At 38.4% G+C, this 27,157-nt stretch overlaps 2 long non-coding RNA genes across 2 annotated transcripts in view; one reads left to right on the forward strand and one right to left on the reverse strand.

Annotated features, from left to right (window-relative positions):
• LOC122239717 overlaps positions 1–27,157 on the forward strand; it is a 105,428-nt gene that overhangs the window by 66,129 nt on the left and 12,142 nt on the right. The gene's annotated exons all lie outside the window — the stretch shown is intronic.
• LOC122239718 overlaps positions 1–27,157 on the reverse strand; it is a 45,326-nt gene that overhangs the window by 2,871 nt on the left and 15,298 nt on the right. Inside the window, exon 2 of the long non-coding RNA XR_006219130.1 lies at positions 6,977–7,073. This is a non-coding gene — a long non-coding RNA (uncharacterized LOC122239718). The remainder of the gene's footprint in view (positions 1–6,976; positions 7,074–27,157) is intronic.

The following is a 27,157-nucleotide window of genomic DNA, read 5'->3' on the forward strand; positions in this document are numbered from 1 at the left end:
CCATCACACAGTCCTACGAGGTCCACTGCAGGGCCTACTTTCAGAAAGGGGAGCACATTCCCAAGCCAGAGGTCAAAGTTGAGCATTTTAGGATGCTAGAACCAGCTTTTGAGGAAATCTGAGGTGTGTGCTTTGTTGGGGCTTACAGATGGTATAAAACAGCTTTGCAGTCAGATGGGCCAGAGTGACCAACTGTCCCAGTTGCCTGGTCCTGTCCTGAAAGTCTTTCATCTCAGGAAACCCCTCAGTTCTGGGAAGACTGAGACAGTTGTTCCCTTTACTGGAGTCTCAGATAATGACCCTGGGCAAGATGCTTAATCTCCCTGAGCCTCAGTTTGCACATCTGCAAAATAAGGCTAATACCCTACGTTGGAGAGGTTCATGGAACAATGCAGGTAAATGCCCAGTATTTGGCAGGTAGGCAATAAGAAGAATGGCAGTCTTTTACCACTGCTGCTATTGCTGCCTGGAAGGCCAGGCTTTCAGGGTGCCTCAGGGCTACTCAGATGCATGCACTTCCCTCTTCCATGTCCTCTAGGGTCTGCAGGGCAAGGTATGAGGCCCCAGATCTGTCAGGAGTCAGGAGGACTGTACAAGATGAAAATGTGACAGAGGCAAAGCATCTTCAACCCCCTTTGCAAGTCATTTTCTGTTCTTCCTGCCCATTCTTCCTCTTCACACTCCCCATAGGCATCTCAAACTCCCTGGGTTCCACCTCAAAATCTGACCTCAGGTAAGGAATTGCTAATAGTCATTGTACTTTAAATGATTTAAAAGGAACTCCAGAAAGTGTTGGCATTTAAATCTCTTGTCTCATAAAATAGAAAACATAATAAAAAATAAAAAAGGCTCTGTTCTCCTCTTAAAGGGAGTTCATACACCAGAGTGTCTGACCCTTTTATGGCTATATTAGGCTAGATTCAACTGCCCATACGAGAAAACACAAGATTAGTTTAAGCAAGATGGAAGTTGTTCCTTTCTCACATAAAAGGTCTGGTGAGGCAGTTTCATAGCCCATCATGGGCCAAGGCATCTTCATGCTGTCCCTCCCTCTACCCAAGTGCTGGCTTCCAATCTGAAGGTTGCTTCCTAGATCCAGAAGGCAGTTGAAGCACCAATCATTATTGATCACTTAAGGGCATAAGAAATAGGAAAGGTAAAAGGGCAGAAGAAATACCTGCTGACCAAGTCCATTCCAAGTAAACAGTCTTCCAAAAAGTCCCAGGCAACACTTATAGTAGCATCTCATTGGTCAGAGCTTAATCACATGGTCACTATTAGTTACAAAAGATATTGGGAAATAGCCACTCCTTTGGGTAGATTGCATCTTCACAAAAAGTAAGCTTCAGATACTAAGGAAGAAAAGGAAAATGCACCTACAGAAAAGGCAGCAAATGGGGAGACTGCACTGGTAAAAGCTTCTGTCCTTGTTTTCCCTGGTGGCTGGTTGATCAGAATCACCATAGCTTCAAGCCCCTCTGTTCCCCAGTTCTGGTGACCAGACCAAATTTAGGCACCCCTCGGTGACCAATAAAAGAAAGAATGAAGGGAATTATACTAATATTGGAGGGGGTTACATTTAGTTGCTAGTTACTAGGTCAGATTTCCAACGGATGTTCTGTCTGAGGATTTTAAAAACCACAGTATACTTTTCGCTGATCTGTGGGTTTAAGGATTGTTACATTCCCTTAGGATTCTATTTATAACTTTCTGGTTGTTCCTCAATTGGGTTATGAAATTAAATTCTGAAAGCAGCCAGAAACTCTTATGAACAAAGGCTATTTCTTTTCTACCATTTATTGATCATGCCTCACATCCAAAATGTGTAATGGCCAATGAGCATTCAGCTCATGACTTAGAGTTGGTAACATAGTGGTGGCTGATTGTTGAGGAAAAAATTAATCTGATGGGACAATTTCTTGCCTGTCACCAAAAGAATAAATCATTTTAACTTAGTTGCTGCTTGCAGACTGTAGCTAGGATTTCTCAGCTTATAGTACTAAAGACATCGGATGGATATAATGCACACAGTACTGAACCTAATGTCCAGTATATTCTCCTGATTCTTTTTCTATGGACATGTGATTCTCTATAACATTCAGGCTTAATTTCAGGAGTGCAGGTCATAAACTAAATCACCCTTTCAGCTAAAATAGCAATGAGAAAAACGTGCTGGAGTTGACCGCACAAATATGACAGCTATGATATATGGTGGAAGCACCATTAGATATGTGAGTCTGACCAATCAGGAGAGTAGGAAACATTAAGTGCCCTGGAGAGCATCTACCTATTTAGAGAAAACATTGAAAACAAAGGAAAACGGAGTATTCATTTTAAACTGAAAAAATGAAAATGGACACTCCCTTTTCTCAAGAGAGAAAAGCAACATTTGAAATGTACAAGCCATTGATTCTTGGCCTTTTGGCTAAGATCAAGTGTGAAATGTACAAGCCATGTGCAGACTCATCCTTTGTGGAACCCTCTAGAAGGAGATGATTGCCAGCAGCAACATTAGCAGGTAGGGTATATTAGTCCTGATGGAGGAGGGCTTAGCACAGACTGCCTTCTGAAGTCAAAGCAGTCAGTCATGTCTAGTTGTGTCTCTTAGTGAAATGCCTCATTACACAAGGAATGTAAATCATATTTCCTCCACAAAAAGGTTGTATCTGTGGTATTTCATAAATTGCATCAGACCCAATGTACCTCAATAATTTTTATAACCTGATGCTCTTCTTCTGTGATTGTGTGTTAGTCTTAGTGACAGTTCATCGACTCTTATACACAGTAATAGCATTTGTTTTTATTAGTTTCAAAACAAGCCATGAAGGGAATATTAAAGTTAATGGATACTGCTAAATTCATAGCATAGTACATGGGCTTGAGCATGAAACATTTGTGTTAATGCTTTCACAACTCAATAATAATAATAATAATAATAATAATAGCAACTGTCAGGGCATCTGGGTGGCTCAGTCAGTTAAGCAACTGACCTCGGCTCAGGTCATGATCTCATGGTTGGTGAGTTTGAGCTCCGCATGGGGTAGCTCAGAGACTGGAGCCTGCTTTAGATCCTGTTATCTCCCTTTCTTTCTTTGCCCTTCCCGCACTTGTGCTCTGTCTTTCTCTGACTCTCAAACATGAATAAATGTTAAAAAAATGTTTAAAAAATAATCATAGCAACTGTCAACATGGAGTGCCCCATTGGAGCTAGACACTTTACTAATAGCTTTACATACATAATCTCACTTAATTCTCCCAACAACACTCTAACGGGGTATTTATATCCTCATTTTTGAGAACAGGAAAGTAAGATTCAAGGTCTCAGTGATATCAAGTGGTAGTGTGGTTATTTAAATCTGGGTCCGTCTGAATCAAATTCCATGCCATTTTCTCCTACATTTGGTTGAATCCTCATGAGGATTCAAATTCTTTTCTCCTCTGACATCATTTTAACACACCTTATTAGAATAAAAAAGAAAGAAATGTTAGAGTTTTTTTTTTTTTGTATCACAATAATTTGGTAATTTTTCAATAAAATATAAGCCATATTATTTCAGCCAGATCTAAGTAGCACACAAAGTTTTCTGTGTTTTTTCTAGGTTATAATTGGGCCTGTCTTTTATCCATGTACTGAATTGGGGCTCCCCACAAATGTTTATAGATATAATGAGAAAATAGCCAGAACTGTTTCAAGGGAAGAGTATTCTGATACCCACCCTCTTTGTGTGTTTTCTAAGCACACCCTTCTTCGGGAAAGAGGCAACTATTCTTAGATAGTAGAGTATTTCAACCAAGCATATGGCATTGAACAAGTTTAGAGGAGTTGGGGAAATATAGTGTGATTCCAATCATAAACATACACACGCATGTGTCTAGTTTATTTCATAATATATGCATGTAATGAAAACTGGAAAAAAAACTATACCAGAACTATAGTAATAGAGTTCTGAATGGTAGGATTCCAAGTGGTTTTCTTTTCTCTTTGGGAGGTTTTCAAAATTTCCTAAAATGAAGGAATATTGCTAATATAATACTCCCCCAAAGTAATAGTTTGACTGGGCAGGAGAATTCTCGAATCATGCAATAAGTGGCTAGAGGCACAGCCATATAGTATGAGGCCTCTTAATACTGCACCTGTTATTTATCAACATCATTAATAATAAAGATCTGTGATACCTCTTTGCCACTTTTTCATTAGCTGGAAAGATAAACTAGTCGCAAAAAATGTCAAAGCCAAAAGGTTTTTCATGGACTTAATCAATATGAACCAGTATCATTTAATAAGAAAATATGCTCATCCCTTTGTATGGCTTTGTGTTTGCATGCCCTGTGTGCAAGGATTGTGTCTAGAGATAAGAAATCAGGGCATCAGTCTGGTTCTCTATTTCCATGGCAACACATAGATTCAAGGAAGAGTTCTTGGTGTCTTTGCTATGTGCTGTGGACACGCGTCCCTCTAAGTTTAATTCCCTGTGAGACTGCCTCGTTTGTTGTAAATCTCTGAAGCAGAAGTGAGACACAGTTTTTGTTCTCAGAACTCATTAATATCGATAAATCTGTGAGCAGCAATAAAGAGTACCGGTACTCTGAAAACATCTCATTTTTCATGACAATTCCCTCTTAAAAGGTCACAAAAAAGTTCTTTTTAGGGTTACTAGTTAGTGTAGTATGTAACAATTATGGTTTTCCTAGTTAAGGTTCTAGGCACGCCCACTCACTCACACAGAAAGTAGGAAAGGAATTTTCTCTTAATCTTTACTCAAAGGAAATATTTTCCAGTATTCTCTCCTTATAACCTTTTTCTGGTAAATCCGTAAAACTGGCAACAAAATTGTATAGAAAGCTAGAAGCCAGAATTCAGATCACATTTTACCATAATCTCTGTAATCTTGGGTAATTTCCCTATTCTCTCTGTGCATCCATTTTCTCATCAGTAAAATCATCTAAACTAATAAAAGGAAGGAAAACCAGTTTGAGAGAAGAGGGAAAAACTGAGAAGAGAAAATTAGTGTTGTCACTATCCCCACTCTACTACAACCTCTGCTCCTTTTTCCTCCATACAATCAGTGGTCATAAAAGTAAAGAAAGAATGAAAGAGATTACGTTCTTTTTGGCCAAGCACACACATGAACCTCCCAAGAATTTTCAGGTTATTGTTTACATTAGGTTCAAGCAATGTATTCCCAGCCAAAAAAAAAAAAAAAAATCCACACAGTTGGGGAAGGTAGAAGCTGGCTTACCTAATGCCCATTAAATTTGTATCCCAAGTCTACCCAGACATACAGGGATGCAGTTTTAGATTTTCAGAAGAAAGAACATCCCTGTCTATTCTTCTTTTATTTTCCCTGGTATTTTTTTTTAAGAAGAAAAAGAAGTCATTAAACAAATACTAGGGAGCTCATAGACTTTCCAAGAGGGCCAGTCTCTGAAGAGCAATACCTACTCACATTCTAAGTGTTTCTCAGCAACCTCAAAGCCACAGGGAAAGTAAGAGATACAAATTGGATTCTGCTGGCTGAGCAACCCAGTCCATGGTTGTAATCTGGGAAATCCAGGAAAAGCACTGAGCAGCCTTGGCCTTGAGGAGTCCACTGTAATCTGCAGGTGAGCCAAGAAAGGGTAACTGAACCAACCAAACCTCATCTACCCTTTGGCCCTATATTAAAAACAGGCCCTCATAAAGCATAAGAGACTGTTAAAAACTGAGAACAAACTGAGGGTTGATGGGGGGTGGGAGGGAGGGCAGGGTGGGAGGGAGGGCAGGGTGGGTGATGGGTATTGAGGAGGGCACCTTTTGGGATGAGCACTGGGTGTTGTATGGAAACCAATTTGACAGTAAATTTCATATATTAAAAAAATAATAATAAAAAAAATAAATAAATAAAAAATAAAAAATAAAAAATAAAACAGGCCCTCAGGGCAAGTTGATTTCAATCTATTTCCAGGGCCTTCAGGTGTTACTAAAATGTCCCAAGCTTTCCTAGCTGCTAAGTGTCTAAACCAAGATTCTAGCCCAGGTCTAGGGCCTTGATGCCCCAAGTAAGGTTTAGAGACAAGCCATGTAAGCATCACCAGACCTTCTGACTTCACATCTCTTAACACACATTTCTCGACAGGTAAGAGGAACATAATACCTGCTTCACCTCCTTCAGAAATTGGTTGTGAAAATCTGAGGCAAAGTTTTTACTGCCCTGTAGAAGAAGGAGAAACTTCAAGATGGTATAGTGAGTTTTCCAAAAACTCCATTTTAGGCTATTTCAAGGTATATATATATAAAATGACCTCCTTGCTCTTTTGCTAAGATCATGTTCTTTCTTTCATCAGTGGTGGTGATGGAATTTGCAAGTTTTTTTTTTCTCTCAGATATCACTATTTGAAAAAAATACAAAGTTGGACGATCTATATTGTTATTAGATTGGGGGGGGTGTTAACTTGGGGGGTGGTAATTTTACTAGTCTGTGAAACCCCAAAATTTGTGATCCACTACGTGAAAATGCTTGGAAAGCTACAGAAGTGTAAAAAAAAAAAATGAGGTGTTACTGGTTTTTTTTTTTTTAATGTTTATTTACTCTTGAGAGAGAGAGAGAGACAGAGTATGAGCAAGGCAGGGACAGAGAGAGAGACACACACACACAGAGACATAGAATCTGAAGCAGGCTCCAGGCTCCGAGCTGTAAGCATAGAGCTGAAACTGGAACTCATGAACTGCGAGATCAGGACCTGCGCTGAAGTCCAACGCTTAACCGACTGAGGAAACTGTCTGAGGGGTGGGTTCTGCTCAGTGCCCAGAAATGTAAATGTCCTCACTGTCTCCTGGATCTTGTGGTTCCTGGGAAGAAGAGGAGAGGAAGCCAGGGACTCAACTAGATGATTTGCCCCTTGATACCACTAGGAGGTGTTTGGATCCTCTTCAAGTACTATGCCTTAGACGCCCAAGTTTCCTGTTCATAAAGTAAAAGATGAAGTTGAGACTTACCTTTTTGCCATACTTTCATTTTCATTTCGCTTGGAGTGTGGCTTCTCTTACAAGGTGAACAGGAAAGATCAGTTGCTCGGTTGATTGCCATTCAAGACTGTTGTGGGAGCAGAATCCCAGTTGAAAGTAGAAATAATGTTACCCTTTCTCATCCAAACATTTAGAAAGGAAATAAATCCTTTTAAGCAATGTTGATTTTTTAAACCATCCTTTCAAAGTGGCCATTTCAGTGAATAAAAACTTCTCTCCACTTAATTATCCTTTTATCCTTCACCAAACAAAGGCCCCACTTGTAATAGGATGCACTAAATAGTTGTGGCAGTTTACCTTGTTTTAAAAAATGTTCTGTAAAGAAGGAAGTTAATAAATTGCTTTAGCAGATCTAACAGTCTCCCATGGCTAAAATGTTTGAAATTCAGAGGGTGTCACCCAATATCTTGCTGCTCAGAGAAAATATCTTCAAAGATGGCAAGAATCAGTTTTAACCTTTCTATAAAGACACAACATTAATACTGTGTATATAAACTGAATAAGGTTTCTATTTCTGTTTGATAAGTATGCCCTGGATAAGCATGTTTGATAAGTATGCACATGAAACAGTAAAAATGAAAAGAAATATAGAAATCAGGAACACCTGGGTAGCTCAGTTAAGTGTCTGACTCCTGATTTCAGCTTAAGTCGTGATCTCATGGTTCCTGAGATCGAGCCCCACATAAGGCTCTGTGGTGACAGCACAGGGCCTGCTTGGGATTCTCTCTCTCCCTCTTTCTCTCTCTCAAAATAGATAAATAAACATTTTTTTTTTAAAGAAATCATACACCCAACCACTTTGTAGGAAATTGGGTGATGTTATTACAAGTGTATAGGTTTAGAGCCAGGCATACAGATCTGCCCCAAGGTTGAACCTGCCATTTGTGAAACCTTAGGATGTCATTCTTCGCTCATCACTCTGCTTCCTCATTCGTAAAGTGAGGATAATAATATTCTGAGATAATATAAGTCACAGAGACCTGCGAAGTTCTGTTCTCAAAGTTGTCAAATTAGTTTAACCTTCAGAGCCCAGGTTAGAAGTAAGTATGGATACTGTTTCTAGCACATTCAGAACATAAGCAATTAACAAAGACTCTGTCACTGAATGAAACTGTCAGATGATTACACAACTGCTTTTTATATGTGCTGGCCCTTCTTAGCCCTAGGATGCCCAGGGTATCACTGAGGAAGGAGGTTCCTGATGAACTTGAATTCTGTACTGCATATCTCCTACTGAAGTATCTAGAAGAATTTAACATCCACACAACTAATGCCTTGTCCCTAGGCATAAGAGATAGACAATGTCACTGATCCCTTGAAAGCACCAATCTTTGAAAGGCAGTTCCTTCTAATTGAATGACATACAATATGGAAAAGTCACCTCAAATAGCTGGACATGGGGCTTCAATGAAGTTCATTTCCCCCTTCCTTTTTTATTTCTCTTTCCTTGAAGATAATAACATGAAAGGTAGAATTAAACAGCTTCCAGACGCATGGAGAAATATTAGCCTCTCTTTATCAGTTGATGGTTTTGAAAGGCTAAGTGATTTTAATAATCAAAGACCAAAAACCAAAAAACCAATAATCAAAAAGCTCAAAAATCAAGCCAAAGTTCGGGATAGCGAAATGTAATCTCTGGTGTGACACACTTAGCATGAGTTAAGATAAAGTAGTCCTGCTTCTGGCTACTTATTGTTTCATGAGGAAGAAATTTGGTAATATTTCTGAGGGCTAAGATATGAGGGAAAACTAGCCTATGGACAATGTCTACAGTGAAAGAAAGCAAAGAAAGAGAGAAGCCCTGTTCCACATGTCTACCAACACTGAGGTGGGCTTGTATGGTAGAGGCAGTGGTATGTTGAGTGGATCCCTTCAAGCAAGGACTTGGTCCCACCTGCAGAGAATGTGCTCAGCAAACAGTCTCCAGCTGTCAGCTCCACCCAGGGGGACTCAGCTGCAGAGAACTGCATTGACTGAGGTCATGCCCTATTTTAGCAGTTTACATATGGCCACTGAATGGGGGTAAGGGGTGTAAAAAGGGCCTGCCATTTGGCAAGATGTGTGGCAACCCTGCCTGACATTTCTCTTCCAAGAGTTCGCCCTGGGTCGGCCAAGGCTTTGCCAAACCTCCACTGCAGTCCAGTGTCTACCAGTGGTCAATCTGTCTTCCATCCCCAAGTGTCACTCCTTATAAATAATGTGTACCACAAACTCTGTCTCAGCATCTCATTCAGAGAACCAGACCTGCAACTAAATGCATTATACTTTCCTAAGAAGGGTAGGTTGACACTTTGCACACTTTCTGTCAGGCAGTTCACACAGAGTTAAATCAGAGGGCTGTTACAAGAGTTTGATTTCACGCTCTTATACTTCAACCTTGCACTCCAACCTCATCCCCCAACTCCTCTCCCACAAGCCTTTCACTCAAGCAGCGTGGGTTTGCTCGCTTCTCATCTTCAAAACCCAATCCTCTGCTGCCTTAGAGAAATGTCCTCCCAGTCTCATTCTGCCCAACCTTGACTAATGCAACTGAGCCATGAGTCACAGCATTTATTGGTGTTGACTCTGGCAGGGGTGAATTTCTTTGCTATCAATTGCTATAAATTTTGCACAGAGTTAAACCACAGCCAAGCCCTAGACCAGCTAACCCTGGGATATTGTGGACTGGGCTCGACAGTGTCAGCTCCAGAACAAGGCAATGCCAGATGACTCTAGGCCTGTAACCTGGTGGGTTTGATCTACTTATCAAGGCTTCCTGCCTTTGACTCATATTTACGGAGCAATGTCCTAGCACTGGAGACATATCACTGAATAAAACAGTCATGTTCCCTTCCTCAGAGCTTACTGTCTAGGGAGGGAAATAAAAATTTAAAATCAATAAACCTGCACGTAAACGTAATTGCCTGTGCAGGATACTAAGAGAATGCAGTGATGGAAAATAAAAGTGAGAAGTAGGATCCACTTAAATGGTGGGGTTAGGAAAGTCCTCTCCAGAAAAAGACACTTAGGTTGGGCCTGAAGAATAAGAAATATGAAAATAAGAAAGGCCTGGAGAGTCCGTGGAAAAGCATTCCAGGCAGAGGGATGATACACAATCATCCTTTATTTATTGATCAATGAAGTTACTTCTAAAGTTGGGGGGGGGGCGGAAATGGGGCACCTGGGTGGCTCAGTCGGTTAAGTGTCTGACTTTGGCTCAGGTCATGAATTCATGGTTTGTGAGTTCAAGCTGCGCGTCGGGCCCTGTGCTGACAGCTGAGAGCCTGCAGCCTGCTTCAGATTCTGTGGCTCCCTCTCTCTCTGCCCCTCCCCCACTTGTGCTCTGCCTCTCTCTCTCTCTCTCTCTCTCAAATATAAAAAAAAAATTAAAGTGGGGTAAAAATGCAGTAGGGAAGAAAATCATCTTCTAATCACACAAGAAATGAAGTATTGTATTGACTTACAAAGAAATGCTTTAAAAGTTTTGTTTGTTTTAGCCTACAACTGATGCTTATGGGTTGGGTTTGTTTGTTTGTTTGTCTGTTTGTTTTTGTAATCATTTGTGGAGTCCTGAACTTAATATATTGCTTCTGCTGTTGTGCATTTGATATCCTCTTCCTGGGATTTATTTCTCCACTGTCCACTCTTAGGGCCTTTCCTTGCTTATTCTTCAAGATTCACTTTAAGCAACTACTCTTTTTTAAATAGCATTTTAAAAAATGAGATTAACTTCAGATGACATAAAATTCACCATTTTAAGCTGTATACTTTAGTGATTTTTAGTTTATTCACTATGTTTTGAACATACTAAACATTGCCATGATCTAATTCCGGAACATTTTCACTACCTCAAAAAGAACTCTAGTAACTGTTACCACTTAGTTTCAATTTTCCTCTACTCCCATGCCCTGGTGACCACTTGTCTACCTCTGTCTCCATGGATTTGCCTATTCTGGACACTGCATATTAGAATCATGCAATGATTAGAATCATACAGTCTGTGGCTTTTTGTGTCTGGCTTCTTTCATTTAACATAAGGTTTTCAAAGTTCACGTATGTTGTAGCATGGATCCATACTTTACTTTTCTTTGTGGCCAAATAATATTCCACTGTGTATATATACCAAATTTTGTTTATCTATTCATCAGCTGATAGACATTTGGATCGTTTCTACTTTTTGGCTATTGTGAATAATGCTGCTACGAACATTTGTATGCAAGTTTTTCTGTGAACACCTGTTTTCATTCCCTCAGGTATATATTTAGGAGCAGAATTGCTGTGTCATATGATAATTCTATATTTACAATTTTGAGGAACTGCCAAGATGTTTTCCACAGAAGCTTCACCATTTTACATCCCCACTAGCAACATATGAGTATTTCAATGTCCCCACATCCTTGCCAATACTTGCTAGTGCCCTTTTTTTTTTAAGTATTATTATAGACATTCTAGTGGGTTGGAAGTAAAAATTCACCTATTTTTTAAAAATATTTATTTATTTTTGAGAAGCAGAGACACAGAGGGCAAACAGGGGAGGGTCAGAGAGAGAGGGACACACAGAATCCAAACCAGGCTCCAGGCTCTGAGCTGTCAGCACAGAGCCCGATGTGGGGCTCGAATTCACAAAGCATGAGATCATGAGCTGAGCCAAAGTCAGATACTTAACCGACTGAGCCACCCAGATGCCTCTGTTTTTGTTATTCATATCTAAAACCCCATTTTACTGCTATCTAAAAACCCACTGACTAACATCAGGTCCTGTAGGTATTGTGTTTCTTCTAAGAGTTTTACTTAGTTATTTTTTCTTCTAAGAGTTTTATAGTTTTAACTCTTATATTAGGTCTTTGATCCATCTGGTATTAGCTTTGGTCTATAGTGTGAGAAAGAAGTACATATGCATTTATGTTCCTGACCATTTGTAAAAAAGACTATTCTTTCCCCCACTGAATCTTCTTGGCGTTCTCATCAAAATGCAGTTGATCATAAATGTATGGGCTTATTTCTGGACTCTCAATTCTCTTCCATTGGTGTATATTTCTATCTGTATGCCAGTGCCACATTTTCTTGATTACTGTGGACTTAAAGTTTTGAAATTGGGAAATGTGAGTCCTCCAATTGTGGTCTTATTTTTCAAGATTGTTTTGACTATTCTGTGTCCCTTGCAATTGGAAATTTAAGCGGGATTGCTTTGAACCTGTAGATCAGTTTCAGTAGTATTGCCCTATCCATACTAGTAGATCTTCCAAAAAAATAATAGTAAATCTTCCAATATATGAGCACAGGATATCTTTTCATTCTTTTAGATCTTTAATTTCTTTTAAGACTATTTTGTAGTTTTCAGTATATGAGCTTTGTAGTTCTTTTTTTTAATTTTTTTTAATGTTTATTTATTTTTGAGAGACAGAGAGACAGAGCAGAAGCGAGGGAGGAGCGGAGAGAAAGGAGGCACAGAACCCAAAGCAGGCTCCAGGCTCTGAGCTGTCAGCACAGAGCCCGACACAGGGCGCAAACTCGTGAGATCATGACCTGAGCTGAAGTTGGGCACTCAACTAGCTGAGCCACCCAGGTGCCCCTTTGTAATTCCTTAAATTTTTTCTTAAGTGTTTCTTTTTCTTTTGATGCTATTGTAAATGGAATTGTTTTCTTGATTTTCGGAGTAAGCATTTTCTCCTATGTAAAACTTTCCCTGAACTTCACTTCCCCCAAGTGAGAACTGATAATTCTTCATTCAGTGTTTTCTCTCTGCTGGGCATAGACTTGTATTATTAATACCCACCACAATATACCAAAAGGCCCAAATTTGTATAATGTCAATTTCCCTTGCATGTGGACAGAGACTGTGTTCTGTTTACCTTTTTTTGTCCCTAAGACTTACTTAGGGGCACTGGCATACAGATAGAAATATACACCAATGGAAGAGAATTGAGACCCAGTAAATGTTTACAGAACAAAGGAAGAAATAATTGCCACCACTGAGGGTTTTCAGTAAGACTGAAAATACCATTTAGGAATTCTAGGGAGAGGGAGGAGTGGGGAATGAGGCTGAAGATACAGGTGGAGCAGAGACTGGAGCTGGTATTTCATTCCCCACACAAAGAGGAGTGTCACCATGAGGATGGTTCCACGAATGTTGGAAGAAGATCGATAACTGATTTGGATTGGGGAGGTGTAGGCCAAGACAGGAACTTGCTGCAGTATGGTTGTGAGGAAATGAATCCGATGTAGGTTAATAGATGTGGAAATGGGAAAGAAGGAAACGATGTGAGAGGTGTTAGAAATTCAAAACTCTTGGGACATAGTGGCTGGTTAAATTTGAAGAAGGGGAAAAAGTCCATGGTGATAATGTTTCAGTTTTTTGAGCCCAAGAACATGGATGGAAGTAGCAAAGTCTAGGAATGGAGCTGGAGATGAATGTTTGATGTCTTCTTGGAAATCTTAGGGAAAAGCTCAACTTCACTCAGAAGCACACTCTCCACTGGTCATCCTGGGAGAGAGCATCTCAGTTTTCCCTCTCTTAAAATCTATTCCTTTCCTTTTAATCACAGCCAGTGTACATCTCTTGTCTCATTTCCCAACCATTTAGAACAACTTATGACTGCTCCTAATTCCCCCAAACAGCTTTGCAAATGGGGAGAAATTATTTCTTTATTTTCTTAATATGTTTCTGAGTTCAGGCTGGCCTGGTAGTATAAATTCCTTGAGCAAATCAAATTTTATACTGTGTATACTATGATTGTGTTAACTGACTACATTATGTACTTAATAATCTTTTATAAGGGCACAAAGAAATATTTTGATGTTATAAGAATGTGCAAATTTCTTTAGCAGAGTGTGCATATTCCATTTTGCTCTTTACTGTGCTTTAAGATCAGTTTAACCTTTATCATAGGGATCAGAGACAGGAGGGGGTTAATTTTTTGTTGTTTTATTCATTTACCTGTGCACATTATCTAATTTCCATGAAATTCAGTATCTACAATAAGAGCTGTTGTGATGATTATGTGAAATTGTGAACTTAAATTCCCTGACAAATAGTTGTTCAACATGTTAGTTCTCCTTCTCTTCCTTCTTCTTCAGTATTTGGCACACTTTCCAACATAAATTTCAGATAAATGGAGTCAAGCACAATAGATTCTTATATTGAAATAGGGGCCCAGAGATCTGGAGTTGGAGAGAATGTAGGTGGCCTCATTTCCTGAGTGTCAATGGCGCCTCTATTCCAAATCCCATCAGTAAAAACATTGAGTAGTGCTCCCTCTGAAATGAAATATTTTGTGCCCAACATAGTTTACATTTTTTGACCAATGTCTGATATACACTACTGGGCCAACATTTTTAATCTATTTGATATTTCTAAGCTCAAAAGACCACAAGGGTGAAAATAAGCCCACAAAATTATGGGTGGTTAAAAACAAATATTTGCGTTCAGACTGTTCAGCAATATTGAGGATTCAACAAAGCATTAGGCAAGGTTTCTTAAAGAACTCATAATCTAGTTGGAAGGGTAGATATTGCATAATGCCAGAGAATCACAGTGTGACTCAGCACTGAACTTTGTGATTCAGACTTTGAGTACCATAGAAATTCTGAACAGAGGATGATCTTCAGAGGCTTTATGACTAGAGCAACACCTTGTAATCTGAGTAGGCTCTGATACCATAGATGGAGGAATTGAGCAGACAACGTACTTAGAAAGGATCTTGATATTCTACAGGGAGAGGATGTTTAAAACTTCTTGACCTGAGAGAAGCATTGTGTTGAGATGTTATGGGGAAATATATGTAGAAAGAGAAATAATAGGAGGTAGGAGCAAATTACATGGACTTTGCTTTTCTCTTTGTTTCCAATTCCAAAGTTTGAGGGGGAGGGATGAGAAAGCCTGGAAGGAGTAGATGTTGCCATGCATATATTGAAGGAAAGCTTAGATACAGTCACTCTCAGAATTGAATGGGATTTGGAGACTATATATAGAATTAGGAGGTTGGACAGGATTTTGATTGGTTAGAACCCAGATCTCTAGGCTGAGGCAGGATAAGGTGCAAGCCATCCTAGACTGATTTAAAGCTATATTTTAAAGTTTCTAGATACAGAGTTTATAATCTCCTTAGTAACTTTCAATTCCAAAGCAACCTTCACATCAGAAAATCTTTCCTATAGTGCACTGAAGTATCTCTCATTGTGACTTAAGTTCCATGCATTTGTTCTGACCTAGTGGAAATCAGGAACAGATGCTCACCACCAATTTCTCCAGCTACTCCAAGACTAGGCTACTGCCATTGAGATGCCTCTTTCAAACATTAAAGGACTCTCTTGTGTACTTAGTTAGAAATTGCTTCTGCTTCAGGTAATTTTAAAGATTCTTCAACTTGGCACATAATAGATCAATTTAGATGGCTTAATTTCTTCTACTTTTCCCTATCATCAATTCCATCTCATCTCACTACTGTCTCCTAAAACTGTAGTTTCTCTCAATAACTAATCTTTACTCTTAGAAATGTTAATTTCCATTTGGTTCAGGTATATAGCTGTCTGGAAGGAGCAGGAGTTTGAGAGTCAAACAGGCTTCGATTTCTAACTTGATCTCTTTATGACTCAGGTCTCCTTATCTGCAAAAGGATAATAATAGTACCAACCTTGTTAGGTTTGCTATGTACAAATTATGGAAAGTACTCTCCCCAGAGACTGATGCTTAGTAAGCACTCTATGATAGTTATTACTCACTATTTAAAGTCTCAACCCCATCATAAATAAGCTCTGTGACTTAACCTTCCTGAGCCTGTTTCCTCATCTGATAATGAGTAGAAGATGTATCTTATAGGTTGGTGTAAAGTTGAATACAGTAAACCATGTTAAGCTCTTGGCACATAGTGCCACTCAGTGAATGAACGGCATTATTAATAACAGGAAAAAATCAAGTGTTCACAAAGGCTTGTCCATTCTGACATTGTATTGAAGGATATGATACTGAATTTAGGCTTAAAAACCTATTGAAATATAGGCATTTCCCATTTTTCTCTTAAGCTTTCTCTAATTCCTCAATATGCCCAGCAGTTTGTTTTTGTTTGGCAAAAATTAAAAAATAAAATAGAATTCTTCAGATATATTTAGATTATTCCTGCTGATCTAGTATTAAAATGATTTGTTGGATTTGAGATGAAGGAAATGAAAACATAAAACTATGAAAAAAGGAAAATATGGAAGAGAAATGTTGAATGAATGAAAGACTGGACAACATTTGGAAATACTTTCAAATGTAAATTTATAAGGAAGAGTTTTATGTACCACTTTGAATCAGTGGTGGTTGTGACCAGCGGGAAAAAGGGGTCAAATATGACTGCTGGCATCCCCATAAGATATTTGCACAAGTGTGGAGGATGACAAGTTCTCCGCTCTGGAGCCGCCATACCCAACAACAGGTCACTCTTGGAAGGCTCAGCTTCAGCTGCATCTTGGGAGGGGGCAGTACTGGAATAGATCAGAATCCTCCTGGGGTTTTTCTAGTCTGTTGCCTCTCTGTGTGTGCAAGGCTGGAACTATGAATATAAAAGTGTTGCAGGCTCAGATTAGGACAGAAAATAGCATTTCAGAGGGAGTGGTATCACTCTCCATCCTGAACCCTAGAGGATACCTGATTCTTGGTGGGTAGAGAAATTTGCAATTACTGACATCAATTTCATGAATAGTCTTTGACTCCTACTATTTTTAAACATTATGTATATGGAATACACTTATTTATCTTTCCTTTTCAATGTGGAAAGGCTGCTCAAATGCCAATGACAATTATCATGAAGAATGTTTTAAATAGTAAGAAAATTTTAGTTTCATGTCACACTGAAAAAGTTCATTGTGAAATAATTTCTATCTAAAATCTTAAACCTTAGGAAACAGATTTTTTTTTATTATTACATCAAAGCCTAAGTTTAAAACTACCACCAAAATTGGGGGTAAGTAAGGATCTTCTCTTGACCAATGAGGTATATTTTAAATTATTTAATTTTTAAATATGTAATTCATTTACATATTAAAGATTTTAAAAAGGTAAATACAGCAAAATTTCCTCTCATCCTGTCCTCCAGCCACCTGTTCCTCATCTAAAAGACAACTAATGTGAGTGGTTTCCTGTGCATCTTCCATAGGAATTTGATACATATTCAAGCATATGCATTTCTTTTTCATCCCTTTTAGCCAAATAGCTTTTTTTTCATGTTGCTCTGCACTTAGCTTTTTTACTGAATATACCACGAAGAACATTACATAGTAATACAGAAAGAGCATTCTTATTCTTATTTTCTGATTGTATGTACCAAAATTTATTTGATGAATACCCTATTAATAGAAATTTAGGTTGTTTCCAAATGTTCTTATTAAAAACAATACTTCAGTGAAAAACAATGGCCTTGCTCATGGACCATTTTGTATACGTGCAAATATGTCTGTCATATACATGTTTGGAGTTTTTGCTGGGTTAAAGGGTAGGTACATTAGCAATTTTGATAGATACTGATAATAATTTGAATGTCTGTTTTTTCACCTCATGAATTATGTAGGATTCATATTTTTTTTAACCTTTACCAGTTCTGAGAGGTAGAAAAATAGTAATGAAGTATAATTTTAATTTGCATTTCTCTTAATAAAAGAAAATGAGCCATCTTTTCATATGTTAGGAATTGTTCATACTATGTTTTTTATAAACTTTCAGTTAATGAGAATCAAAATGCAAAGTCACAAAAAAACCCACAAAATTATATTACAGTTTAATAAAGTAAATTAATGCCCTTTCTCCCCAATATAAAGATGAGCATCTTTCTTTATGCAAATGATGCAGTTTTACAGAAGTGAACAAAGTAATCTTTAGAAGAAGATGAATGTGGGGTGCCTGGGTGGCTCAGCCAATTGAGTGTCTGACTCTTCATTTGGCTCAGGTCGTGATCTCAGTCATGAGAGCCCTGCATGGGGCTTGGTGCTGAGCACGGAGCCTGCTTGGGATTCTCTCCATCTCTATCTGCCCCTCCCCTACTCATGCCCTCTCTTTCTCTCTCTCAAAATATAATTTTTTTAATTTATTTATTTTGAGAGGATACAGAGAATGCAAGTTGGAGAGGGACAGAGAGAGAGAATCTCAAGCAGGCTCCACAGAGTCAGTGCAGAGCTCGATGTAGGACTTGAACCCATGAAACCACAAGAGCATGACCTGAGCCAAAATCAAGTTTTGGACACTTAACCAACTGAGCCACCCAGGTACCCCTCTCTCTCAAAATAAATAAATAAAAACGTAAATAAATAAAGCTGAATGCCTGGTCAATTATGTCTTAAGTCAGCCCAACATAAGTTGTGCTAAGATTAATGTAGTTTTATTATGTTTCCTGTGTGCTGGGTGCAAGCCTAAATATTTTATATTTCTTTTCTCAGTTAATTTTTGTAGCAATCATATAAGGTAAGTTCCATTTCACAAATGAGAAACTGAGGCACAGGGAGGCTGGATAGTTTGCCCCAGTCGACTCAGCTGGTACATTCACACAGCTACTTGGGGGATTTTTTAACTCCACAGTGTCCTATATAACCACAAATTTATATTACCTTTCTGGAATGTGGCTTTCCAGCATTCCAGTGTTGCATTTAAATGATCCTGGTCCCTGAGTCAATGAATTCAGCTTCTTGAGACATTTGCAAATAACTTCTCCAGGTGAACTGTTGTAGGATCAGTAACCAGAGGAATTCAGGACCGTAAAGTAACGTTAAGCCGATGAAGACTGGCCTGGCTTTATGAACATTTGAGAGTTAGGGCAAAGGTATCTCCCCAGAAGAATAACTTTAAAAATAAACCCAATAGAGGCACCTGGCTGGCTTAGTCAGTGGAGCATGTGACTCTTGATCTCAGGGTTCTGGGTTTGAGCCCCACGTTTCATGTAGAGATTACTTTTAAAAAAATCTTTAAGGGTGCCTGAGTGGCTTAGTCAGTTAAGCTGCAGACTCTTGATTTAAGAGCTCAGGTCATGATCTCATGGTTCATGGGATCAAGCCCTACATAGGGCTCTGTACTGACAGTGCATGGAGCCTGCTTATGATTCTCTTTCTCTCCCATTCTCTCTCCCTGTCCCTCGCTCACACTTACTCTCTCTAAAGAAATAAATAAGCTTTAAAAATTTTTTCTTTCTTATTTTTTAACAGGATTTCAATGTGTTTATTCATTTTCTTTGGGTAATTTTCTTACAGGAAAAATTCTCTTGAGACTAAGTTGAAAAACGATTTGAAGGAAGAGGTAGGGCTCCTCATTTGGGTATTTTTATGCACTGTACAAAATGGACAACTGTAAGCAGTGGCCTTCCTGGGCCACTCACCTCAACTACTTCTCTTTTTTTAGAAAAACTTTTGACACCCTTCAGAAGACCCTGGAGATCTTCCTAAATGCCTTGGGTATTTTGTGTCAGAGTGCATCAGGTTGGGGTCATGCAAGGCAGCTTAAGTTTCCTCCTGCCTTTATCTTTTGATCAACGAGCTCAAACCACTCTATTCTGGTATACCCAATAAGAACACAATAAGGACACTTATACCTGCCAAGAGGAACTATTTATGGCCATTATCAATAACGCTAAGGAGTCTGTCACCTTCCATGGGCCTCTTGGCCCATGAGACCTTCATGGGTCTCAATATTTCATACCAGCTCCATCTAATTCCAAGAGTTTCTTTCCAAATAAACCATACATAAGGTGAAGACAAGCCTTTTACCACTACAGCATTTTTAAATCCCTTTTCCTCTTCATATCTTTCTCTCTACTATAGCACCTACTGAAATTATTGCCAAAAATCAACAGCCATCCACTAGACATGCTGGGCCAGGGAAGTGGCTCATGCCTTCTTGACAGCTTTTTCACCTTTTTATTTTCAATCCATGTCTTGGCTCTTGGTCCTGTTTCATGTCCAGCATCAATAGATCAATGCTAACATTATACAGCTTCTATTTCTAGACCTGTTCATCCTATTCATCTGAGAAAAATGAAAATCACTCTAAGTCAATGAGGTCATATGAAAAGTGAAGGATTTAGCATGAAGTTTCTGGACCCATACTTGTGATCAAAGTGGTTAAGCACTAGGATCTATCCCTAAAATTATAGAGGCCACAGTGACTTCTGTACTCTATGTAATAGAGATGTAAAATCTCAACCAAACATTCATCCATGTTTCTAAGGACATATGAAACCACATTTGAGAGAAAAAAAAAAGTTAATTTTTCTTGGAGTTTCCTCTGCCATTCACCTTTTTGGGTTAGTGAATTGTCTTCACCTATAAGCAAGCACATAGGTGCCTGACACTTGGGTATCTCCAGCTCAGAGATCCTTTTTGGTCAATAAAAACAGGATAGTTGCCCTTGAAGCATTCTCTAGACAGATTAGTCTTGGTATGATTGATATCCAGGCCCTATCAAAGATACATGAGGTTAGTCCGATGTCTAGACAACTTAAAGAACATAAGTTCTATTATCAAAGAAAATTATATCACCAGACAGAAATATGTTAGAAATATTTTAGCTCCCCTGAAATATAGAATTATTTTCTATTCACCAAGTTTCAGCTTAAGAATTGGTGATAGAATCATCTCTAAATCTGCTGTATAGTCACTACATTGCTCCTCTGATACTTATAAAGATATACATTTATATAGAAAGCACTACAAGTAGGTAGATTTATATATATATATATATATATATGTAATTATTTTATATTATTTTATATATAATTATTATTATAGATATATAATTGTATTGATGTCCATATATACATATCCACAGTGAAAGAGGAGAAAGATGAACCAAAAATTTAACAGTGGTTAATATAGGATTATGGAAGATTCTTTAAATTTTGTTCTATTTTCCAAATATTCAACAATAAAACTATATTGTTTTCATAACAAAAAATAATTTTTAAAAAGAATTAAGTAACTTTGGAGAACAGCATTTTGACTAGAGACTATAAGACTAAAGACAGAAAGGGAACTTTACATAAACTCTGTACGGTTGATAAAGTGTTTTGGTGGTAAAGACAGTAGTAAAAATTAAGAATTCTGAAACTACTCTATGTATAAGCTGGGCTTGAACAAATAAATAAATAGTAGCATTTGATTGGGTCCATTTTTCTCACTTTTGGAGTAGAAAATTACAAATGAGCAAAGGAGAAGTCTAGAATGAATCTGTGGTATGTATTAGAGTTGAAGACATCAGTATGAACTCATATTAAACTTAAAATACAGATGGATAGATACAGTAATGATTATAGACATGTGTGTAAACATGGGTTTGTTTACATACATATATTTCCCAGCTCTATCCTTTGATCTCTGTCCCAGAAGCACTGATATTCCCATAGCGATGATCACACCCAGCACCCAGATCTTGGTTTCTAATGCCATTTTCCAATAATCAGAATTTCCAAGGAATCAGAATTCCTTGAAGAAATGGCTAACTCTACCATAGGGGCAAGGTATACACAAGCTGAGCCCGGAGCATTTTGTAGTGCCAGAAAGTAAGGGAGTGTTCAAAAACAAAAGCAAGTCAAAGGGAAACAGGAGCTGACCTGAAGGACTTCCCAATGGCCAAAGCTGGAAAAATTAGAGGAACAAAATAAATAATGCAGTATTAGATTATAACAAAAAGTATAACATAAAAATCTACAATTCCATACTGATATAAATATCTGATTGAATAAGTAAATAAGAGAGAAAAGGCAAACAGCCCATACAAAAGAACTCCAACTAATTTATATATAGTCCCTCCTCAAGGAAGTGGAGCTGAACTCTTTACCCCTTTGAGTGTGGGCTTATCTAGTGTCTTGCTTCCAAAGAACATGGAAAAGTATAAAAAAGTAACTTTACAGTGGAGGAAACTAATACTACAATCGCTGGATGAACAAGATTAACATTATCCGTGATAAATCTTGTTGATAATATATACCCTTGATATGATGTTATAAGAATGATCCTTTACCTTTATGGCCCTTCTCCCAAATCCATAACCTCCAACTAGAAAAACATCATCAGACAAACCCAAAATGAATGACATTCTACAAAATCTGAGCAATATTCTTTAAAAGCATCAAGGTCAGAATGGCTAACATTAACAACGCAGGCAACAACAGATGTTGGTGAGGATGCGGAGAAAGAGGATCTCTTTTGCATTGTTGGTGGCACTGAAAGCTGGTGCGGCCACTCTAGAAAACAGTATGGAGGTTCCTCAAAAAACTAAAAATAGAACTACCCTACGACCCAGCAATTGCACTACTAGGCATTTATCCAAGGGATACAGGTGTGCTATTTCGAAGGGACACATGAACCCCCATGTTTATAGCAACACTATCAACAATAGCCAAAGTATGGAAAGAGCCCAAATGTCCATCGATGGATGAATGGATAAAGAAGATGTGGTTTATATATAGACAATGGAGTATTACTCGGCAATCAAAAAGAATGAAATCTTGCCATCTGCAACTATGTGGATGAAACTGGAGGGTATTATGCTAAGTGAAATTAGTCATTCAGAGAAAGACAAAAATCATATGACTTCACTCATATGAGGACTTTAAGACACAAAAACAGATGAACATAAGGGAAGGGAAACAAAAATAATAAAAAACAGGGAGGGGGACAAAACAGAGGAGACTCATAAATATGGAGAACAAACTGAGGGTTGCTGGAGGGGTTTTGGGAGGGGGGATGGGCTAAATGGGTAAGGGGCACTAAGGAATCTACTCCTGAAATCATTGTTTCCCTATATGCTAACTAATTTGGATGTAAATTTAAAAAAATAAAAAATAAAACAAGTTAATAAAAAAAAAAAAACAGCAGTGTGGAGCCTACTTGGGATTTTCTCTCTCCCCCTCCCCCATTCATGCTGTCGATGTCTCTCTCAAAATAAATAAATTAATAAAATAAATAAATAAATAAATAAATAAAAGCATCAAGGTCATCAGAAATGAGAAAAGTTTGAGAAGCTGTCACAGCACAGAGGAGCCTAATGAGACATGATGACCATATGCAATAAGGTGTCCTGGATGGGATCCTGCAACAGAAAAGAGACATCAAAGGAAAACTAAGTTCAATAAAGTATGGAGTGTAGTCAGTAGTAACATACCAGCATTGGTTCATTAGGTGTGACAGATGTACCAAGGCAATATACAATGTTAACAACAGGAGAAACTAGAGCAGACTAATGAGAACTCTATGGTATCTTTGCAACTTTCATGTAAATTTAAAACTATTCTAAAATTTAAAATTCATTTAAGAAAAGAATTAGAAGTAGATATTTTTTTATAAATATATACTTGAATCAGAATTCCTATAGAGAAGTAAAGAAAAGAACCAAGTAAACACCAAAGTGAATGTCACTTCCATTTTCTGGAGGCCATTATATTTTGGCAATACAGCAGCATAATGGGTAAGCATTCAAGCTTTAGATCCACACAGCTGGGTTCAAATCCCAACTCTGCCACTTATTGACTCTGTAACTTGAGCAAGTTATTCAATTACCCTGAAACTCAGTTCCCTTATCTGTTACCTGTGGATAATAAAACTGACTATGTACTTCCTAGGGTTATTCTGGAGGCTGAATATAGTGACGTATTAAAGCACGTAGCATGGTGCTTCCTGTATGATAATTGTGTTGGTTGCAATTATTATGTTGCATTTTTGTTGTTATTAATTTAATAACTAAATCCCAAGGGCTCTTGGCTGGTTCAGTTAGTGGAGTATGTGACTCTTGATCTTGATGTTGTGAGTTTGAGCCCCATGGTGGTTGTTGAGATTACTTTTAAAAAATTAAAAAAAAAAAAATTAACCCCAGAGTATCCTCTGGAAGGCACAAATCACTTTTGGCTGAATCTCAGTCCTATCCATTTGATGCATGTTTTAGATCTATTCCCATTTAGCCAGCATTCTAGACATTCACCAGACCATAGTGTCATTCATAGCTGAGCAGTCCTCTAGGAAAGGCCTGATCCAGACCCACAACTTTGACTTAGTGGGAAGCCAGAATTCACCCTAATGTTTTCATTCCCAAGAATGGGTTCTTTCATTATTTCCTTAGGATATGAATCTAATTGAAATACTTGTTTCATTTGTGTTTGTTCTGAAAGAAAGGCAGGTTATTTGAAATAATTCCAGCTTTTGCTAGGCAACAAAGAAAATGAGTTTGGGATGATGTATTCATGATAATAAATATACCAGACCCATAGTCCTATAGTTGTTCTCATCCTAGGATAGTGGCATTTTTTTTTATGGCCCTTGAGACCTGGATGCCACACAGGAAACTGAGTCATACAATTTCATATTCTGCCTGGCAAGTGTATCTCTGAAAATCAAGTTATACCTTAAAATCTGCTTTTCTCTTCCATTCTTCTCCCACTCATAAATACCACTTTACTGAGTTAATTATCTACATAGAAATTTACCTACATATCTACATAGAAATATCTACATATCTACATAGAAATTTTACCAGCCCAGTTCTCTGCACAGCAAACAGCTCACTTCAAATGCTTAGCAAAGCTAGACCAATCCTTTAATGTGTTGTTTCTTTCTGATTTACCAAGTGGTTCATGGGAATCAAATTTTATTTATAAGAGTTATTACATTCTTATGATATAGAAGATTTTCAAATGATCTTATTCTATCTGTATATCCCAATCTACCCCTCCTACTCAAAAAGTAGTCATCTGAATTTTCCTTGGGCCTTGCCCTCATTTCTTCTCTCAGCATGTCTTTTACCCATTAATAACTCTCCGATAGCATATCCTGAAGGTATTTAGATTGGGCTGATATGCTGAGCAGGCAATATTTCTTCACTGTAGTGGGAAAAAAAGCCACAATTGGTCATCAGCATGACTCAACCAGACTTTTACAACCACACCCAAACCACACGATAGGACAAATACTTGGGTAAGATTTAACCAAGCAAGTAAAGCCATTGTGCCGAGCAAGATTTTGTGTGACAACATATACCTAAAACCATCTCTCTTTGGTCATCTTTTGTGATCTACCTGGTGCAAATCACTTCACATTACATAGTTAATGGTGTTGGATTTAGTTTTATTTTTGTTTTTTCTGTATATTTCTGTTGTTTCAGACTCCGATTGTCATATCAGGACAATGTGCTCTTTCTAAGAAGCTCTTCAATGGCCTGTGAGCTCATCATGTGTCCATATTTCCTTTCCTTTGGTTGAGGAACATTATGTCTTTGGTTTTAATACTCAAAGTCATTTTGGGCACTTGCATAATCTTGATTATTAAAAACCCAAAACATAAGCGATTCACTAATTTCAAGGGGCGCCTGGGTGGCTCAATTGGTTAAGCAGTAGACTCTTGATTTGGGCTCAGGTCATGATCTCAAGATTTCTGCTGTAGAGGCTGCTTGGGATTCTCTCTATCCCTCTCTCTCTCTCTGCCCCTCCCCTGAGAGTACATGTGTATGCTCTCTCTCTCTCTAAGTAAATAAATAGATCAATAAATATTAAATTAAAAAAGAGAGAGAGGCAGAGAGATCCACTAATTTCTGGAGAGGAGAGAGCTGAGAGTACATACCAAGGACATTTGGAGAATCCTATCAGCCTGTTCCAGTTCTTCCTCCTCTGGAATAGCATCCCAGGGGCTAATAGGGCCCCATTACTCAGTCCCTTCCTCCCTCTCACAGTTGACTGGATCAAGGGTAGACCTGACCCGAACTGACCCAAACAGGTTTGCTTTCCTCATTGGGAGGTGGGACCAGACAAAGAAATTAAGAAGGAGACAGCAAAAAAAAAAAAATTCTAAGTAGTATAACTGGGACATGGAGCTTATAGACCTAGGATTCACTGTGGCAACTGACATTCCAGCAGTCCAACCTGCAGAGGAAAATCTGGCAGATCCACAAGGAAAGCAGGGAGGTGAGATGGAGATAGAGGAAGGCCAGCTTGCCTGTAGCCCTCTAGCTATGAGTTGCCAGCTCAAGTGAGGTCCAGTTGCATTCCAGCTCTAGTCCTGGAAGGTCTCTTATATCTTGGGAACTGACCTGCCCATCTTTTTGTTTTAGCTAGTGCCCTGGGTTTTTTCTGTTGCTGAACAACGGAAGAGTCTTGAGAATGTCATAGATTAACTAGAAAACCCCTCCTCTCACCACTGCACATCACTTTCAACAATTCTCTTTTTTAGGAAAGGTATTCCCATTTGGCTGATTCAAATCCATTCCTCCCTGTTTGATGCTCAGAGAGGAGGAAGCAAAGTTGTCCTAAAACTTCCCTTTGCCAGCCTGCCTTCTTCTAGCCTCACCCACCCTTCTACAGAGGATGCCAGCTATCTCCCAGGGCAGGTCTCCCCAGTGGGCCATGCATGAGCCATGTTCCATCCCCTTCCCTGAAGTTTTTCACATTGGTGTTCTCTCTGGAAAGTGTCATCCTCTGTCTGTCTAAATCCTGCTCACTCTTCAGGCCCAGCATAACCCCACATACTGTGAGACCTGGCCAATCACTTCCCCACATTTTTCTCTTCCTTTTCTTATCTCTTTGAAAGATTTCCACTACATACATACTGACATAGAAAAATGCTCAAGATCCTACGTTATATGGAAAATGTGTTTACAAAATCACATGTACATTACAGAGCTATCAATAAAGCTATATATCACTAAATTAACTGTGTTGGGATTTGGGGGTAATTTTATCTTAGTTTTATTTTCCTTGTTTATGCTTTTTTTTAATTTTTAAAGTTTATTTATTTTGAGAGAGACAGAGGCAGCATGAGTGGGGGAGGGGCAGAGAGAGAGGGAGAGAGAAAATCCCAAGGAGGCTCCTTGCTGCCAGGGCAGAGGCTGACAAGGAACTCGAAGCCATGAACCATGAGATCATGACCTGAGCCAAAAGCAAGAGTCAAACACTTAACTGATTGAGCCACCCAAGTACCCCCTGGTTTATGTTTTCTTAATTATTTTTACAATAAAAAATGTATAATAAAATTAATTAGAGGAAAAGTCTAAGTTCCTGGATCTGACTTTTAAGGACTTGTATAAATTTGAGTCTTCCCAAAAGTTAGAACAAACCTATAGACTCTTGAATTGTTCTCTTCTCATTTACTGAGATTAGCCTCTTTTTTGGTTAGCCTCAAACATATTGCAATATACTTGAAGATTCATATCATACTTTCTTGTTTTTTCTTACT

This window comes from Panthera tigris, chromosome A1, assembly GCF_018350195.1.
Source record: "Panthera tigris isolate Pti1 chromosome A1, P.tigris_Pti1_mat1.1, whole genome shotgun sequence".
In the NCBI taxonomy this organism is placed as follows: Eukaryota; Metazoa; Chordata; class Mammalia; order Carnivora; family Felidae; genus Panthera; species Panthera tigris.